The sequence below is a fragment of the Pteropus vampyrus genome, unplaced genomic scaffold (assembly GCF_000151845.1).
Source record: "Pteropus vampyrus isolate Shadow unplaced genomic scaffold, Pvam_2.0 Scaffold582, whole genome shotgun sequence".
NCBI classification, from domain to species: Eukaryota; Metazoa; Chordata; class Mammalia; order Chiroptera; family Pteropodidae; genus Pteropus; species Pteropus vampyrus.
In genome coordinates this window covers 917,562-925,265 of record NW_011889363.1, presented here as the reverse complement: position 1 = coordinate 925,265, position 7,704 = coordinate 917,562, and positions in this window count along the sequence as shown.

Genomic DNA, 7,704 nt, shown 5'->3' with positions numbered 1-7,704 from the left:
TATTTCTGAGGTTCTTGTGATCTTAATTTACCTTAGTACCCTGTGATTTTCCTGCACACCCTTACTGAGTCCTCATGGTCCTTTCTGAACTTACCTGTGAATGGAAACTATGAAGACATCTCTCAGATTGTTCTCAGACCTGCTCACTGAACATTCCACTCAAAGTGAGCTTCTCTTCTTTTGAAAGTATTTGTTGGCAATTTCTATGTCCCAGGTCTCTTCGGATGATCATCACACTCCCTTATCCCTTCTCTATTAATCTTGAGCAGCTACTAAACCCACAGGGGGCCCACTACTGTCAGAGTTTGGACATCTCCACCAATATTCTGGGGTTCATGGACATATTTGTCACGTACTTTTGTTGAAGATGTTGTCCATGGGTTGTGTTGTTTCTTTTGCTATCCTAGTTGTTATGAGGGGATTTGGAAAAAAATTTAAAAATACATTGCCTTCATGAACTTGCCCCAACTAGAAGCTATATAAGAATTTTTAGATTTGGTGCATTTATTACAGAATCTTTATCTGTTAGCTAAGTACTACACCAGATTTTCAAAGAGTGCTTCTATAACAGTCTTTATCCAGGCACATATCGTCTAAGAGGCTGAAATGTAAAATAAGAAGAGAAGTGATGTAATTCTAATCATCAGGGCATATGTGGTCTCATTTAAGCATTGAACATTAAAAAATTTTTTAAATTTGGTTTAAAAAGAAAAAACTTTCACAAAACAGATAAAGTTCTAGTCATGAGTCTTATGAGCTGAACATAAATATGTCCATTATATCTTTCAGATCTCACAAAATAGTAAACTTTGGGATAACTAAAGTAGATAAGAGCTGCCCAATCAGCATCTAGTAAAAGATACACCATTGTTTTAAAAAATTTTATATCACAGATAAAATGAGTCAGTGATATATATTTTCACTCAGTATATGCGGCATTATTATTATTATTATTATTATTATTATTATTATCATCATCATCATCATCATTTTGAAAGAATAGGGCTGCAGAAGCCAGGAACGTATCAAGAGTATTTAGATCATAATATATGATATCCTAACAAAGTCCTTCTTCAATAAATTTCACCTGTCATTCATTCACTCATTTACCAGATATGTGTGAAATGTACCATGTGTCACAGACATTTAGATGAGATGACAGAGCTCATGCTTATTGAAACTAAGCAAGTAGCCTTGTAAGTTCTCATGATATGTGATGGGTGCTCAAGCAGAGACCAAAAAAGGAAAATCTGACAGTTTAAGAGGTCATAGAGGGCTCAGTCCTATACCTTGACTTTGATTTCTGCAATTTTCTAAAACCAAACTGTCCTCATAACTGAACTAAATCACACTGTTGTTCGAGTCTTTACAATTCCACTTTTCAGTTAAGCCTTGCTTCCTTAATACCATTTTATTTTATTTTATTTTATTTTATTTTATTTTATTTTATTTTATTATTATTTATGCCTATAGCACCTGGTCTTCCTAGGTGGTTTCCCATCCAAGTCCTAACCAAGCTCGACCCTGCTTAGCTTCCAAGATCAGACACTGGGCTTGTTCAGGGTGGCAAGGCCATAGACCATGGACTGTGGCTCCACTGGGGCGCAAACCCAGGACCTTCTGCATGTAAAGCAGATGTGCTAATCGCTACACTATGGAACCACGTTCCAATACCATTTTATAATGACGTTTTCCTTTCTTCGAATTCTAAAGTTATAACACTCTATCTCATATTTGATATTTGTCTGTATGTTATTTTAGAATCATTCTACAGTTGTGTTGTTTTTAAGTGTATGTTTGTATATTGCTTTTCTCCAACTGGATTGTAAGCTTTTCTATGACAGAAGCCATATCTTTTATCGCCTTTTATTTTCTCTGATATCTAATGTGATACTGGGCACACAGTAGACATTTATAAATGTTCGTTAAAAAAGGGAAAATAATTGAGTAAATGAGGTTATAGAGCTTAATTGCTGCAATCTAAAACATAAGATTGTTTATTTTTGGTTATGCTTGGTTTACTACATGAAATTTGATAGAACTGGTTATGCATTCTTCAAAATATGGGAGAATAGAGCTGCTTTTGAGACTTAAATGATATAACAATATTGGCTTTCTTTTGCAAGGCAGATAAGGATTCTGGTACTAATATAAAATGTACCTTCAAGTGAATTAAACTCTTAATTATATGTGGAACATATAGCAGAATCATGTGATGGGAAGAACAAAAGCTTTGGAAAAAAGAAACCTAGAGTTAAATACTGAGATATCATTTATCAGCTAGGTGACCCTGGAGAAGTTAATGAGCATCACCCAGTCTGGCTCATGTCTATACATGCATTTTATGTACTATTATACATTTGCATTCTTTTTGATAGACTCTCAACTCTTCCCAATATACTAGGTTTACAAATCTCAACATTGTGTAAGAGTTGATACTATAATCTTTGCATTGATATTCTAAAATTGGATTGGTACCTCCAAAGTTTCTGTAGTTATAGTACAGATTTCGAGAATAAATCTTTAGCTTCCTGTAATAGACAAGATCTTTGATCCCAAGCTCCAGTCATGCACAATAAGAATATTGTTTGGACATTGTAACATCTGAAACTTTTTAAAAAGACAGGCCTAATTCTTAAATTTGTCATATCTACAAGGCAGTAATCATAGGCTTAAGAACTATAGAATTTTGTACTGAGTTTGATGTAAAAAACAAAAACAAAACATCTTTCTACCATATCAGTGGGGGTGTCTCAGCCTGTAATAAAGAGGTCAGACTCAATTCATTATTTGTTTGTCATCGTTCTGCCAATGTAGTTTCTCTTATACTGTCAAGTTCACAGGACTAAAATCAAAGGAATGTTTAATAAAGTAATGAGAGTCTATATTTCAGCTATTATAAGACTACAGAGCTAATGAGAATGTTTAAATAAGTTGACATGAAAGAAAAAAACGATACTTTTAAGAACTCTTATTTTGTCTGCTACCCTACGTTTCATCCTTGTCACCAAAGCCTCAAGTTGAGGTCAAACTGAGAGCTCACAAATTTCATTCATAAATGTGTGAACGAATGTTGTCAATTAAACACCATCCTTCTGATGTACGGTTCAACAACAATGAAAATAGCAACACGCGGATGATGAAATCATAGGAGACGGTATCTTAAGAAAATGGGAAAAATAAACTTTATTTCTTTTTAGAAAACTTACACTCTTCATCTGCTCTCCAAAGATATGTACCTTTGAGCAAACATGAGCCAACACTAAATAAGTCAAATGATAGATGATATAAGGTAGTATAATAATTTCTATATTGTAATTTTGGCCTGATAGTGAGGTATTATTTGACATTTTGAGACACTTTTATAATTAAGTATGTAGTCAATTTTTGTATATATATTCGTTGGTGTTCTTGAGAAAAATATTATTCATAGGTTGTTGGATTCGATTCTACACATTTCATTAGATAAAGCTTTGTAATTGTGTTTGACTCTTCTATACATTAAGTTTTCCTTTTCTTGATCTATATCTTCTGAAAAAGATGTTTTAAAATTCCCCACTAATTGTAGAGTTTTAAATTTTTCTATGCATTATTGTTGATTTTTTTTTTTTGCTTTATATATTTTGAAGCTCTATTTTTGAATGCATATCTGTTCACGTGTGTTATATATTCCTGGTATTATATATATATAATGAGCTACTTAATCTCAAATATTGCCTTTTTGCCGTGAAGACTATTTCATTTGACATAAATATCACTATGTCTGATTTCTTTTTGTCATTCTTTGGTTGGCATGTCTTTCTTCATTCCATTGCCTTCAAACCTTTTCTGTCGTCGTATTTAAGGAGTTTTTCTGGATTAAAAAATATCTGAGGTGAGAAACTATTTTATAACTTCTGGGTTGAATTCATACATATTGTGGTTACTAACATTTTTATTTATTTATAACATCTTATTTTGCATTTTCTTTATACCATGCCTTCTCTTCTTGGTTTCCTTTTCTTTAATTGATCTTTTTTTCACTGTTTCCTTTATTTATCTCCTTTTATGGAAGTTATTATTCCATTTCTATTCTTTTAGGGCACTCTTAAATGTTTAATATGTATATTTGACCTAAAAACATAGTATCTCTACCCTCCTGAAGAAGATAAGAACTTAGTACACAAACTGCAAACATAATCCTCCCATTTTACATGTTTTGGTTGTCTAGTATTTAGTTGCCCCTTGTTTAACCTCCTATCACTCATTATCATTGTTATTGTTTTAAAGTTTACATTTAGTTACATTTTATTTCCATGTTCAGGAATGTCAACTCACATTGCCTCTTACATCCCACTTCATCCTTCTGGTTCATTTTTCTTCTTATTGAAGTATATCCTTTAGAATTTTTTCAGCAAAGGTCTGTGAGTAGTCAACTCTCATTTTTTTATTTTTCTAAAAAATGTCTTTGTTTTGCCTCAATCTTGAATGTAAATGTATCTGGGAATAGATTTCACGTTAACAGTTGAAGATAGAATATAATTGTCTTCTGACATTATTGTTGTTGATGATGTCTATTTTCAGTCTAATTTTTCTTTCTTGTTTTTTTTTTTACCTGATTACAATTTTTTCTTTGTTTTTGGTATTTTGCAGTTTTACTGTGATGATCTCTGCCTCATTTTCTCTAATCCTTCTGAAAACTCATCATATATATGTTAGACCTTCTCATTCTCGCCTCCGTATTTCTTTATATCTTTGTCATATTTTCCACCTATTCATTTTTCTTTGCTGAATTATAAGTAATATTCACAGGTTTGTTTTCATCTGTGTCCAATATAGCCATTGAATTTTTAATTCTAATAACTCTATTTTTTTGTTTTTCTTTATTAAATACTTCTTTTTTTATACACCTTTTTTCTTTTATTGAAGTTTTGATTCTTTTTAATCATTTTTAAATGTCTCACTTTAAAGTCTCATTTTATTCATATAGCTTAAAAATCAAAACAACATATTCCTCCCTCAATAAGTAACTTCATTTATTAGTTTCCTGTGTATCCTCCCAGTGTTTCTTTAGGCAAATATAAAGATTTTTAAATATATAATCTGATTTTTTCTCTTTCTTATAATAAGGTAGCATCATATATTATATGAACACTGTCCTGTTTTACTTTTTGCTCATAAAAACATGACCCCATTCTTTTTTGAGATGACATTGCATTCCATAGCATTCCATTGTGTTGATGTACCATGGTTAGTTTAACCAGTATCCTGTACTTGGATTGTTTCTGGCCTTTTACAGATAATATTGTATTGAATGACTTGTACATATGTCAATTTACATGTACTCAAGTATATCTGTGTGAGAGTCACTAAGTGGGATTGCTGAGTCAAAGGTTAACTATATTTGTAATTTTGATAGATATAACCCAATTGTTGTTCATAGGGAATAGAACATTTTGTGCCCCACCAACAGTGCATGAAAGTCCCTGATTCTCTATAATCTCACTGTGTCAAACTCCTTTAATCATTTTTAAATATTATAAATACTATACCTCACACATAGTTTCTTTCAGATTATTACATTGTCTCCAGTTCTCAGCATCTTCCTGCACATTGTCTGTGGACTCCTTCATTGAGGATCATTTATGTTCATAATTTGTGCTGGTGAGCATCTCTTTACCAGAAATTTTCTTCTCCCTTTTCCTGGTTATCTATTATTATAAACAAGTTATTCTAAAGCATAGTGGCTTAAAATAACTATTTAATGTTGCTCACAATTTTGTGGGTTAGAAATTCAGGAAGGGCTTGAGTTCTTTTGTTTATGCAGTCCAATGCCAACTGGACCAAAAGTCATTTGAAGATTTTACTGGGTTAGACATCCAAGGTGGCTCACTAACAAGACTAGCAATTGACTTGGTTGTCAGCCAACAACCCAGTGACACATAGGCAGGAGCACCTACATGTGAACTCTCCAGCACAGAAGCCTCAAGATGGTAATACTTTTTTACATGGAAGTTTAGGGCTCCAACATGCATGTTTCAGCAAACAAGGTGGTAAGTTCAAGACCTCTTAAAGCCTAGCCTCAGAAATCATGTAGCATAACTTCAGTTGTATTCTATTGGTCATAACACTCACAAACCTGCTAGGATTTAAGTGTAGGGACATAGATCGCAATCTTCAGTGGGATATCAAGAATATTTTGGCCAATATTTTTTTAAACTACCACATTTCTGAAGCCCTATGTATCCTGGATTGTAGAAGAATTCCTACAGGATATGTTTCCAATTTCCCTCAGTTAGGTAGAGCAGAGATTTTGTTGGTCTGGAACCAGTTTTTATATTGATTTCTTAACTTGGAAATTCTCATACAATATGGGTAGTGAAAATTCATACTCCATATCTACTTGTGGCGCAAACCTGTGGCTTTCTTTTCTTACAGAAACTTTAAAAAATCCACCTAGAGTAGTAAGCAGAGACGACCTCCTTGTTAAATCCTTGGGCCAATCCGGAGAGTTTTTTTAGTCTACCTTTACTGAGGGGATAGCTCTTTTGAAATTCTGGCTTTATGAAATAAAATCAAGTCCAATTTTTCTTGCATTAACCCAAGACCATGTCTTCTGTCCTGATGTGGCCATTAAATCCTAACACTATGCCATGAAGACCTATATCTGGGTCTGATGCTTCACCCTATCCCCACCCCAAACCCATAGGGCCTTGATTTTGATTCTTTCTTAGTTTTGCACTTGTAAGGATTTGCTTTCTTTTATTTTTAATTAAGCTACATATTTAAAAGCTATTGTTGATATTTTCTAGCAAGCATCTTTATGTGTTACTGTAGAAGATCATCTATAGTAATTCAGTCCAAGATGTTCCCAGAAGTTCTTAGTTCTCAAACAATTTTTGAGCTTAAAAAAGAATATTGAATGTCATCGAAGGTAACTTTAAGGGACCATCATTAGTAGGCAAGAATAAATGTTTTCCCTCCACTAGCATGCTTTTATGTAAGGACATTTCTTTCTTATTTTCTAATGTAGATCAATAGGTAGGTGCTATTTTAGCCAACCTCAAATGGCAGCTGAAGCATGTGTAGTCACTGCCTTTTTGCTATCCATTACAGCTATTCTTCTTGTCATAGATTTGGCAGGATAATCGATAGGACCCAAATGGCAATCAATTTCATATGATTGCACTTGGTTTCCCATCAATTTCAATGCTGACTCTATGGCAGAATAATGAAGGAAATCTGATGCCAATCATTGCTTGTGAATGCCACTACACATCTTTCTAGGTGACTGAACAGCATCGAGGAGTTAGGGAGAAAGAGACATGCTGGCAAAAAGACAGAGAGAAGACAGTACAAGCCCCAATGAAGAAAAATATGTTATTAGAGATGTGAATTATGACATTCATCGTATCCACAACACCACTGCAAAAATTTCTGGGGTTGGTACAATGGAGGATAAAATGAATCTCAGGGCCACAAAGCCTGAACAAGACTCCAAGGTATGTTTCCCTAATAATCATGGTGTTTAAAGGCTTAATCTTAGTGAGGAAATCTTGGTTGTAAGTTTGCACTTTGAAATGATTAGTCTAATTGCTTCCTGACCATCAAATGACATTTTTATTTACCCACAAAGTACTCAACTATCCTCCAACTATATGGATTCTCAATGAATAATTGATGGAAAGATTATCTTGTAGCTTTTATGAATATGTTTTTCTTATC